General features: G+C 39.1%; 1 long non-coding RNA gene across 3 annotated transcripts in view; it reads left to right on the forward strand.

The window, feature by feature from the left end:
* Window positions 1-13,734, forward strand: part of LOC309859873 — a 204,954-nt gene that overhangs the window by 42,117 nt on the left and 149,103 nt on the right. The gene's annotated exons all lie outside the window — the stretch shown is intronic.

The following is a 13,734-nucleotide window of genomic DNA, read 5'->3' on the forward strand; positions in this document are numbered from 1 at the left end:
TTTTTATAAAGAGGAATTTTAAGATTGTGCTGTTGACTCAACATTGGTTGAGCAGTCCGGAAATCTAATTAGAAAAATGTGCTGTGACCCACCTGGTGGGGTTCCCTTCAATAGGCAGCTGAGGCAGGGGGATGAGAACTCCATGTGGGTTGCAGAAAGCATTCTCCCCAGGGAAACCCAGAGTGTGAAACCCCAGAGTGAAGGTGTGAGGGATCTCCACACCCCTTCCTGCTTACTGTGGACACAGCTAGGCGTCCTCAATGTGCACCAAGAGCCTGTCCCTGACCCAGATGCTCAGGCAAGTGAGGGTGGGGGCAGATGGTCCCCTAGGCACCCCCTTAGTTCCTTCAGAGGCTTGCCTGAATGGAGTTGAATCCCCATTCCCACTTCTCAATGCTGTCACATTCAGACTTTGGTGGTGTTAATTACAAGTATGTCCAATATAGAAAGCTGTGCTAAAATGGTAAGGAAATGAACTTGAAGCACTTTGGAAGTAAAAGTACCAAGACTTTAACTCCTCATTTACCAGAGTTGGGGTTTTGAAGGGCATATGTTTCTGCCTAAATCATTTTGTATTTCCCAAATATTTTCCTATAACCATGAAGAACTTTTAGAATCAGAAACAAGGTTTTAAAAATTATAGATGGGGAAAATCCATATTACTTCAGAGTTCTTGATCTTTGAGCAAAAATCCAAATCAGACGGAAGGGACCAGGTCCCCACCTGGGACTAAATGGGGCTCACATTTTAGTGTTTGCCATATAAGAGTTTACAGGTCCCAGACTTCACCATGGCCAAGGTACCAGTGTTGGGCATTTGCAGGACTGAAACTTGGACCCCCTCTTTGGATTCCAGATCCCACTTGATAGGTTTTCCCAAGTCAACATTCCCGTCCTGACCTGAGTATGTCTTACTTGTGGATGTGGAGAGACTGCCAGGGGTGGGACTGCCCCATCAACCCGCCCCCGGCAGAGGCCAGGCCCGCAGGTGGTTCTGGTCCAGGAACAGCGACGGCGGGGGTGCTGGTGTCACACCAGACCACAGAGGGTAAGGGAATTAGTCCATACCAACTGTTCCATGGAGATGCAGCCCACCTCCTGCATGCTTGCTGCAGCAGAGACGACTCGGCTCCCTCGAGCCTACAGTCCGTGAGCTGTTCCAGCCGTTGCAGCCAGACGGTCCCGTTGCACGGGCGGCCTCACACCTGCCACAGGCTCAAGTGAGGAGCAGGAGAGACATCATGCACCCCTTTGCTCAAGGTTTTAACATCTTTCTTACAGTAAATCAAGGACATTTTTTCTGTACTTCATAGCATAAAAAATATGTGAGTATAGGGAAGATATTGGCATTATTGATCCCCTTCTCATTATTTATATTTGCTTTTCTCTTTTTTTTATAAGATTTTATTTATTTATTTGACAGACAGAGATCACAAGTAGGCAGAGAGGCAGGCAGAGAGAGAGGGGGAAGAAGTCTCCCTACCCAGTAGAAAGCTGGATGGGGGGCTCCATCCCAGGACCCTGAGATCATGACCTGAACTGAAGGCAGAGGCTTTAACCCACTGAGCCACCTAGGCACCCCTTTATATTGGCTTTTCACCGAGCATTTGTTTGTTAAGCGATGTCTATGATACATTAAGTAGATAAACTATTTTTGGCTTATTTTTGCTAGACTTTAATAGAAATAATTTGAGATGTGAGCCACTCATATTACATTTTTAATATCCTCTTTTTTTTTTCCTGAGTCAGATAGTCCAATTTTAATTCTTTTTTTTCTTTTTAAGCAGACTCCACACCCAGTGGAGCCCAAGAGGGGGTTTGAACTCACCACCCTGAGGTCAAGACCTGAGCTGAGATCAAGGGTCAGACACAACCGACTGAGTTACACTGCTGCTCCCCAATTTTAAATTCTTTAACTAGTTCAGAGAACTCTCCATGCTATTTTCAAAATTTATTAATAAATGGCAGTTAATCACTTTTTCCACCAACTATAATCTCCATTTATTGGGTCCTCTGAACAGTACGGTATCAAGTGAGTTTCTGAAGAAAGCATCCAATAAATAATCGTACTTAATATTGTAATCAAAATACAGATTGTGTTTTGATTTGAAATTTAGCTTTTCTTGAAAATAATTAGGATTGAAGATGAACTTTTGGGACTTCATCAAGATCAAAAGCTTCTGTGCAGCAAAGGAAATAGTCAACAAAACAAAAAGGCAACCCATGGAATGGGAAAAGATATATACAAATTACAGTACAGACAAAAGGTTGATGTCCAGGATCTATAAAGAACTCCTCAAACTCAACACACACAAAACAGACAATCATATCAAATAATGGGCAGAAGATATGAACAGACACTTCTCCAATGAAGACATACAAATGGCTATCAGACACATGAAAAAATGTTCATCATCACTAGCCCTCAGGGAGATTCAAATTAAAACCACATTGAGATAGCACCTTACACCAGTTAGAATGGCCAAAATTAGCAAGACAGGAAACAACACATGTTGGAGGGAATGTGGAGAAAGGGGAACCCTCTTCCACTGTTGGTGGGAATGCAAGTTGGTGCAGCCTCTTTGGATAACAGTTTGGAGATTCCTCAAGAAATTAAAAATAGAGCTTCCGTATGACCCTGCCATTGCACTCCTGGGTATTTACCCCAAAGATACAGATGTAGTGAAAAGAAAGGCCATCTGTACCCCAATGTTTATAGCAGCAATGGCCACGGTTGCCAAACTGTGGAAAGAACCAAGATGCCCTTTAACGGATGAATGGATAAGGAAGATGTGGTTCATATACACTATGGAGTATTATGCCTCCATCAGAAAAGACAAATACCCAACTTTTGTAGCAACATGGATGGGACTGGAAGAGATTATGCTGAGTGAAATAAGTCAAGCAGAGAGAGTCAATTATCATATGGTTTCACTTATTTGTGGAGCATAACAAATAACGTGGAGGACAAGGGGAGATGTAGAGGAGAAGGGAGTTAAGGGAAATTGGAAGGGGAGGTGAATGATGAGAGACTATGGACTCTGAAAAGCAATCTGAAGGGGAACCAGGTGGTGGGTATTGGAGAGGGCACGGATTGCATGGAGTACTGGGTGTGGTGCAAAAACAATGAATACTGTTACGTGAAAAGAAATTTAAAAAAAAAAAGTATGCTCCTGGAGGAGAGAGTTACTCATGGCAGACCTTCACTAATCACAACTAGGAAAAGTAGAATAAACCATGAAAAGTTACGTGTCTGAAGGCATGAGATGCAGGTAGAAACAGCAGTACTGAATGAGCTAAAACTTCAAGGACGGCAGACTTCGGGAAAGAACGAATAACAAGTAGTTGTTATTTCCCCTGTTGTCAGCAAAGGCTGGGATGCAGAAAGAAAATAAAACTAACAAAAATTTTAGTAGTCACATGAGCTGAAATCATAAATTGGAGAGAATAGGGGACCCCAGAAAGCGTTTGCTGATTTCTACACCAGACAGTAAAAGGCATAGTCCCCAAATCTCCTGAAAGGCAGTAAAATGTGCACAAACCTCACAATCCTTAGGAAGCAGGCATTCCCCAAAGTCCCCCAGCCATGTTGTTTTGTGACTCAGCAGCTCACCGTGTCTTTTTTTCTGAGTCACAGCCCAGTACACAAGGTGTCCAGCGTGTTTATCCTTTCATTTGCTCAAGGACATCTTGGCTGTTTACATTCTTTGTCAGCTTGAATGGCAATTATAAAGGTTCACGTAAGACATTTATTGTTTTTGTTTTAGCAGTGCTGATTGTGGCATCTCATCGTGTTTTTAATTTGAACTTCCGGAAAGACCAATACTCTTGTGCTTTCTGCTATATCCATTGATATTTTTACTCTTGGCTAGTTAGTGTGCTGCTGGGGATGAAATTTGGTTGGTGAAATTCTCTGATTTTCTAATTTAATCTCAGCTTCAGGTAATCCCATTTTTTTAAGGATTTTTTTTTCTTTTTAAAGAGATTGAACCTTGGTCTTAAGAATATGAATGTCACTATTGTTCCTACACTTCTTCCTGAAATAGAGCTTCCTTTTTCCCTCCTTCACGCTGAATGGGTTTCCATTATGCACCCCCAGCCTGTGGATTTGCCACTGTGCCTTCTGCAGGTTGGGGCTCTTATCCACTTTGAAAGATATGGGGGAAGGTAGATTTTCAGTGGTGGTCTCCATTTCCTTTTCCCAGGACTCAGACTATGATTTAACTGATCTTTCTTCTGTAGGCTAAGGCCTTTGTGTTTTATGGAAAATAAGGGGGGATGGGTCTGGGTGGAGCACTCGCCAAGGCTGCTTCTCCCTCAGCCATTACCTTTCTTTCTTAGCATTATCCCCATCTTCCCTGTGGTTGTTAGGCGGGGTTCCTAGAGGAAAAACCTGTAAGAGGGTGAAATTCCTCCTTCATAGTAGCGGTCTCCAGGGGCTTCATACTCCCAGTAAAGTCCATGCTTCAACAACTTGTTAAAATTTTTCTTGTCTGATATTTCTATTTGTTTATATGACATTTGGCCACTTCTGTCTCAGGGAAACAAATGCTCTGGGGCTGTTCTTCCTGCAGGCACCTGTCTCTGTAGCTGTGACTTTGGTTCTTTCATGGTCTCATAGAAATTAGTCAACTTTCAGCTTTATAGCTTTTTTCTTATTTTAAGGATGGGAGTGATGTTCTTTCTCTGTCTATATCTAATCTAAAATCATATGGAATTCCACTTGTCAAATGTCGAAGCTGTTGGCTGATAGACTAAAGACTGAGCTGAAAATCTTTAGAGGACAAAAGTGGGTCTCTTAAACTCATCTTCTGTGTTTTCATTTTAGATATTGTACTTTTTAATTCTAGAATATCCACTTTAAGGCTATGTTGTTGGAAGACCCATGAATCTTTCAGTTAGAAGCTATTGAGGGCCCCACCTGAAAAGGAGAGATGAAGGAGAGAGAAACTGAAACTTACCTAAGCTGAAATTTAGAGATTAGATGGATGTTACCAACCACTTACTGTTTTTGCCTAATGGGGGAGATGGACAAGTGGTGGAAGATGCCATCTGGACCCTCAAAGGTTCTTTTGTTTGAAATATGTTGCATGCAGTTAAAAATTACAAGACATGCAAGGAGGTAATACAGTATGGCTAAAACCAACAAGAAATAAACAAGATAATAAAACTCTAAAAAGCAAGCCTGACAGATAATCCAGAAAATAACCTTAGTAGACATTGTAATAATTGTGATTAATATGCTGAAGAAAAAAAGAGAAAGATGGACACAAAATGAATGAGAATTTTTACCAGAGATTTAGACATTATATATAAGCAAAAGCCATAGCTTATAACTGAAAAATATGTATGTGAAATTAAGAACAAGATGGATGGGTTTAAGAAAGGATTGGATAGACTAAGATTATTGAACTGGTCAATAGAAAATGTCCACAGTATAACACAGAGAAAACCAAGAATAGAAAAGAACAGGAGAGACACGTGGGACTTACCCAAAGTTCTCGGTATATGTGCAGTTAGAGTCCAAATAGAAGGGAATAAAAATGGAACAGAAAAAAATATTCAAGGAGATTGTTTATCTGTAAACATTTCTTAGGTTTTAAAAAATATAGCAATGTTATCAGCAAAATGGCAAAGTAGAAAGTCCCTAGGACTGATTTCTACATATAACACACACCAACACACACACACACACACACACACACACACACACACACACACGCTCACGTCAGAAGTTGTATGAATCAATTCATAAGAGCTCTGAAAACACTAAAAGTTTGTAGAAACCAAGCAATAGTCATCTAACCCTATCCCTTGCCTGACCTGGTAATAGTCTTGGTCTTAAGCTGGTAGCAACCTGGTTCCCAATTTTCCCCTTATTTAGAGGAACAGACTTTTTTCCCAAGTAATTTCACACATCTGCTATACCCAAAAGGCTGATGCAAGGCATTCATTCCCATCTTGCATAACTTGGAACACAAGCAGGAAAAGTAATGGGAACTGTTTGTAAAATCTAGGAGAACTATACTCACAGATGCCTGGAGCAAGAGATTACAAGTGGAGATATAGAATAAACCATCTAAGGCCTAGAGAAGTTGGGTTGTGACTCTTTTGGAAATTAGGATATTCAAAAGCAACCACATATAAGGGGAGAAATTAGAAAACCATGTCCATGCCCAGAAAAGATGTATGCTTAGAAAGGATCTGAGAGCACCTTAAGCTTTCAGTAGGGTGAAAAATAAAACAGAAAAATAAACAGAGAATCAATATTGTGTGGGACAGTCTCAACCAAGCCAGCGTAAGAATTATGGGAGTCCTAGGAAAAGACAAGAGAGATAAAGGGATAGAAAGAGCATTTGAAGAAATGATGTAAAAAATTTTCCAAATTGGATTAAAGACATAAATAATGTAAGCCTAAGAAGTTCAACAAACTCCATGTTGAATAAACCCGAAGATAGTCACACTGAAACACACTAATGAAGTTATCAAAAAACAAAGGCTAAGAGAGAAAGCTGCAAGAGAGAAATGAGTGATCATATGCAAGGGATCCTCAGGAAGATTGCCAGGCAATCTTGGAGATCTGAAGGCTGTGGGATGGTATGTTCAGAGAGCCGAAAGAAGAATGCTGTCAACTGAGAATTCTGTAACCAGCAAAATTGTCCTTCATTTTTGAGGGAACAATTAAAGAAATTAGACACTTTCAGATAAACAAAATCTGATAAAATCCCTGACCACAGACCTCACCACAAAAAATAGTATATCCGGGCTGCCTGGGTGGCTCAGTGGGTTGAAGCCTCTGCCTTCGGCTCAGGTCATGATCCCAGGGTCCTGGGATCAAGCCCCACATTGGGCTCTCTGCTCAGCAGGGAGCCTGCTTCCTCCTCTCTCTCTCTGTCTGCCTCTCTGCCTGCTTGTGATCTCTGTCTGTCAAATAAATAAATAAAATCTTTAAAAAATATAGTATATCCTTCAGATGGAAATAAAACAACATTAGACAGCAAGTAGAACCCATAGGAAGATATAAAAATCTCTGGTGAAGTTAAATACATGAGCAAATACAAAGGTCACTTTGCTGAAAATCAAGGAAACCTGAAATGCCAAAACATCCTGGAAAAGAGGGACAAAACTGGCGGGTGCCCATTTCCTGATTTTGAAACGTATTCTACACCTGCAGTAATCACAGCAACATGGTATTGGAATAAAGATGGAAATACAAATGAATGGACTAGAGAGCCCAGAAATAACTCATACATGTATTGTAAAATTATTTTTAGCAAGGTGCCAAATCCATTAAATGGGGGAGAAAACAGTCTTTTGAGGAAATGGTCCTGGGAAAACTGGATACCTATATGGTAAAGGATGAGTTTGAGTTCTGACCTAATACCATATACAGACATTAGTTTGGAATGTATCAGAGGCCTAAATGTAAAGGCTAACATTATAAAAGTCATAAAGGAAAACATAAGGAAAAGTCTTCATGACTTTGGATTTGATACTTCAGGGAGAAGGACACCAAAAACATGGGCAAGAAGAGAAAATTAATTCGATCTCATCAAATTTAAAAACTTTGTGCATCAAAGACATTAGCAAGAGTGGGAAAAATAGCATAGAATGGGAGAAAATATTTTCAAATGATATATTTGATAAGAGGTTAATATCCAGAATATACAAATATTACAACTCAAGAATAAAAAAAACGAAGAGACCCAATTTAAAAAAAAAAAAAATGGGCAAGGACTTGAACAGACCCTTCACCAGTGAAGATACACAAATAGCCAAAAAGCACATGAAAAAGGCTCAAATTACTCATTATTGGAGAAATGCAAGGCAAAACCCAATGTGATGCCACTTCACACTCAGTGGGGTGGCTATTCTCAAAAAGGCTGAAGACAACAAGCTTTGGTAAGGACATGGAGGACCAGAAGTCCATGTGCATTTTCAAACGGCACAGCTGCTGTGTGAAATTGTTAGTTCCTCAAAAAGCTGGATGATAGGATCTAGCAATTCCAATTCTAGGTATTCACCATCCCCTCCCCAAATGGAGAGCAATGACTCAGACAGGTACTCATACACCAACATTCACAGCAGTATTACTATTCACGGTAGCCAAAAGCTGAAATAAACACAAGTGTCCATCAATAGAGGAATGCATGAATAGATACGGTGTCTGCATACAATGGAATATTATTCAGTCTTAAAAAAAGAATAAAATCTTGACACACGCTCTGTATGTGACCCTCAAATATATTACGGATATTACGGTAAGTGTAATGAGCCAAACACAAAAGAACAAATATTACATGAATCTGCTTATGAGATGTACCAAGAATAACTAAGTGCATAGAGACAAAAAGCGGGAAAAAGGTTACCTTGGGCTGAGGGAAGGGGGAAATGGCGAGTTGCTGCTTAATGGATGTGGAGTGTCCTGAATGAAGAGAAAGTTCTGGAAATGGGTCATGGTGATTAACATTATAAAAGTTAATGCTTCTAAATTGTACAATTAAAAATGGTTAACAGCATGCCTAGATGGCTCAGTCAGTTAAGTGTCCAACTCTTGAGCTCAGTTCAGGTCTTGATCTCAGGACTGTGAGTTCAAGTCCTGTGTTGGGCTCTATGCTGGGTGTGGAGTCTGCTTTAAAAAAAATGATTAAAATGGCAGTTGTTATAGTAAATGGTAAAATGGTATGTGTCATGTATATTTGGCCATAATAAAAAATACATGATTTAGTAATAATATATAGGATTTATATCTCTACTAAGGTTATGTGAAATTAATACCTATTATTTTACTTAACTGAATAATTAGTCTTTCACAATAGACCAAATGATGCTGGTGTTTGTAATATTTCTTGAAATTAGCATTCTTATTTTGTAATTACTAAAGCTGTAAGATTTTTTTTTCCTCAAATGAATCCAGGAATGATTTTTCTCTTATTAAGCCAAAGGATAATCATTTTTTGAACTTTTGAAATGTCTATCATGAAAACATGATGATAATTACATCCAAAACTTTTAACCATTTCTTAGTAAATATTATGATTGAAGTAATCAACAAACCCCCAAACTGAGAGTTATAAGTAAAAATATTTTTGAAGAATCATATAGCTTGGAAGTATTGAAAATAGCAATAATAAAATGCCAAAAAACACACTTGGTAGAAAGAATCTCCCCCAAAATATTGATAGCATGTAAAACTTGACATGGTAAGAAGTTTTATTTGGTAAAATATGGACAGATAACAAAAACATTTTTGACAAAGTTGTAATGTTTAAGATCTTGGATAGTTGCATTTAGTTAACAACTGTGTGCAAAACAAAATACACATTGACATAAGATAGACTTAGTAAACTTTGAACAGTAAATCAAGTTTTTATCTGAAGTATTAATTAAGGAATAGGAACCATTGAAAATACATTTAGTAAAAAAAAGTTTAGAAAGTGGAAAGGTTTTATCTATAGCATCAAGGAAGATGGTATTAATTAGGTGAATATTTTAATGAGACTCAAATTTGAGATAATTTTGATTAAAGTTTTGTATGCTTGTCATAAATGTGGAAGCAGCATGTTCAACACATGAATTGCATCAAAATGGCAGTAACAAAACTTTGGAGCCAAGACATCTTCTAACATCAGGTTTTCTGATATTTTGCCTTAAATTTCGGAAGCCTTTCATGCTTCTCTGAGAAGCAGAGACAGACAATAATACACTTGCTTTTTAAACCTATGCCTAGCTCTGAGGGCAAGAAAAGCATTTAGTTTCAGGAAAAAAAATGCAGTTTACCAATTTTCTTTCCCTTAACAATCTTTTCAATTCCCCAAAGATCCGTATTATGATCTGTCCTCAATAAATTACTGTGAGATGATCTCAACTGAATTTCTATGTATTTCTCTAAGTTTGAAGAACTCTAGGAGAATATTTGCTATTATAGAAATGATATGATAAGGTATATCTTAAAATGTAATTCTGAATCTCACAAATTATATAATCTCAATAAATTATTACAACTTCTCAATCCTCTAAGTCTTCATCTGGTTCACAGATGGAGCAACACTTCCCTCACACTTTAATGTGAAGATTAAATAGAACATGATTTGTAAGTTGCATGGCACATCAAATTACTTCATAAATCACCATCTGTCTTCCTTCCAATAAGAAGAATTGTGGACCAAAGCCAGGTCATCAGTTTTTTATCTAGGTAAACTTCTGTTCAGTTTCACATTCAAATATCTTTATATTCATATTCCCAATTCACATTTAACAGATCTCATTGTTTAGTTACATTGCATCTTACATGCCTGACTCTCATTCAGGTGGGCTGTTTGAAGCAACAGGGCAAGTCAGATTGCGAGTTCAAGGGGCTTTTGTCATTAGGACCCATGAGTCAAGGAGGGAGGCAAGGCTCATGCCAGCAGAATGGGTTGTCCTGTCAGCATGGAGGATCCTGGTTAAATTGGGGAAGTGTAGGGATCCAACACAGCTTGAAGAGCTCGGGTATCTTAACTGTCTCCTTTGATTGCCACATAGTCATGTAACAAACCATTAGCAGAATTGTCTAATCTAAGGTTACTAGATAAAGCAGAGTTTTATCTCAGAGGGTTTTTTATATTTATATTATATATATATATATATATATATATATATATATATATATATATATGGGGGGTGGGTGGGTGTGTATGTGTGGTTTGTTTTGTTTTGTTTATGTACGTGTTTTTTAAATTCCTAAGCATAAGATAGAACACATAAAAGAATATGGGCAGTGAGAAATACAATTATCACACTTCTTAGGAAAAGAGTTTTCTGAAAGGAATTGTGTGTATTGGTGGCTATTTTTCTTGAGTGGCAAGACTCTGGATGCTAAGAGTAGTTTCAACAACATCAGGTATCAACAAAAATGTGACATTAATGAGTGAACGATCATGATAAGTAATTCCTTTTTCGCAGTTCCAAAAAGTTTCTAGTGGAAGCACATTCCAGAGGAGGGTATTATCACAACACACTAGAGATTGGAAATGACAACTGAAGGGTAATAAAATTCAAGAGGAAGAGCAAGGAAAATTAAGCCTGCAGACTGGAGTGTGGTTTTTAGATGTGCCGCGTAAGGTCAGTCTCAAACATACTGGCTGACTTTCCTCATTTGACTAAGAAGTGAATTAGAGCACATTCAGTTTGCAAACTCAAATTATTTTAAGTTTCAGGCAGGTTAAAATAAATAATGTTTAGTTCTTTGACAGCCAAGATACATCTTCACAATGATAGAAAAGGCCAATTTCCACACCTATGTCAGGACTTGGAAATGGCTGGCAGGGTCTTGCCTGGTTCTTGCACAGATGAAATGAACTCAGAATATGTGTGTGTGTGTATGTATGTGTGCACACATGTGTGCATGCAAACTTGCATAGCTAATTAAAATATATTCCAGGACATTGCATTTTATGATGGAATATTCTTTAGGGTGAATTCGAGGTTTAAAATTCCATGAATTTTTTTAAATTTATTTTTTATTTTCAGCATACCAGTATTCATTATTTTTGCACCACACCCAGTGCTCCATGCAATCCGTGCCCTCTATAATACCCACCACCTGGTAAACCGACCTCCCACCCCCCGCCCCTTCAAGCCCCTCAGATTGTTTTCCATAGTCTCTCATGGTTCACCTCCCCTTCCAATTTCCCCCAACTCCCTTCTCCTCTCTATGTCCTCCATGCTATTTGTTATGCTCCACAAATAAGTGAAACCATATGATAATTGACTCTCTCTGCTTGACTTATTTCACTCAGCATAATCTCTCCCAGTCCTGTCCATGTTGCTACAAAAGTTGGGTATTCATCCTTTCTGATGGAGGCATAATACTCCATAGTGTATATGGACCACATTTTCCTTATCCATTCGTCCATTGAAGGGCATCTTGGTTCTTTCCACAGTTTGGTGACTGTGGTCATTGCTGCTATAAACATTGGGGTACAGATGGCCTTTCTTTTCACTACATCTGTATCTTTGGGGTAAATACCTAGGAGTGCAATGGCAGGGTCATAGGGAAGTTCTATTTTTAATTTCATGAGGAATCTCCACACTGTTCTCCAAAGAGGCTGCACCAACTTGCATTCACACCAACAGTGTAAGAGGATTCCCCTTTCTCCACATCCCCTGATTTTTTAACTTTTCTTTAACGAAAACATCTTTACCAAAGGAGTTTGAAGTTGACTCCTCCTGCTTCTGGTTTCACAACTCTTTCTACAGTTTTACCTCTTAAATGAAAAAGATAATGCACAGAAATTGAAGAAGTTTTGAAATAGCTGTTCCTCTCCTGTGCCCCCCCAAATCGGGATCAGTGTGAACATTATTGCACCTGATTTTATTTCATTTTCTAAGAATTATTTTTTTAAATCAATTTTGAAGAATATAATTACATATCATAAAATCCTCCCACATAAAGTGTACATTTAATTTTTTAGTGGATTAGCAGAGTTGTGCATTTCCACCGGTTATATAATTTTAGAGTGTTTCCCACCAAAAAGAAGTTCCATATAATGAGAAGCCTTTCCCTGTCTCCCAGCACTCACACTACTTAGCCTCTGTTTCCACAGATTTGCCTATTCTGGAAATTTCGTATGAATGGAATCCTACGAGATGTAGGGTCTGGTTTTGCTGTGGTCTGCATCTTTCACTAGTGTCATGTTTCAGGTCCATCCACACTGTGGCATGTGTTACTACTTCATTCCTTTTTATTGTGGAACAAGATTCCTCCATATGTGTGTACCAGATTGTGTCCATTCAACGTTCATGAGTTTATGGGCATATTGGATATTTCCACTTTTTAGCCATGTGGTTAATGCTGCTTTGAGTTTGGAGAGATCATTGTACAGAGATTTCTTGAGTTTGTACTACGTACAAGCACGACAAGCTAAACAGTGAGAATACGAAAAGCCATAACCCTGTCCTCCTGTGCCCACAAACTACTGTCTAACAGCTAACAGGTAAGTGGAAAAGTAACCCACACACAAAAAAACTGTGATGCACAGAGAGCTTCAAAAGAAACAGACCAGGTCATTGAAGGATCCCACTTTAATGAGATCCAAGAGGGAGCTAAGTCATGCAATGGCTCAGGGAAGAACATTGTGGGTGGGGGTGCGTGAATGATAATGGAAAGACGTATCACTGGGAAGAGCCCGATTTCTCTGCGAAACCGAAAGATGGGCATCCCTGACAACAGCTGAGGGAAAGGAAGACGAGCATCACAGGTAAGTGGAGACAAAGCTGCGGAGATGTTTCCGCCCGAGGAATTCATCTACGTCACATTCTCAATTAAATAAGAAATCTTGGAGGGATTCTTGACAGGGAACAAGACCACCTTGCTTACATTTTAAATAATCTCTCTGTTGTCCTTGGAAAACCTGTTCAGGGGATCTGAGAGAAGAACTGGACAGACAAGTTAGTAGGAATCTATTACAATCTCTGAGTGAGAGATGAGAGGGGCTTGATTCCAGAGAAGCCAGTGGGTAAGGAAAGTGCAGACATTGGGATTTGTTTTGGGTTGGGGGAAAGAGGGTCACAGCAGTGGCCTCCAATGGCCCCTCATCTATCCACACTCTTCTGTGGCCCCTCTCTGACTCTGGACTTGGCCAGCTGACATGTTGTGAACAACAAGATATTGTCAAGTGCGATGCAGACAAGGACTTGGAATGTACCTTCTCTGTGGTGTTTGCCCTTTCTTGCTGCCCTTAGACTGCCACGG

Source organism: Mustela nivalis, assembly GCF_964662115.1.
Source record: "Mustela nivalis genome assembly, chromosome: 2".
NCBI classification, from domain to species: Eukaryota; Metazoa; Chordata; class Mammalia; order Carnivora; family Mustelidae; genus Mustela; species Mustela nivalis.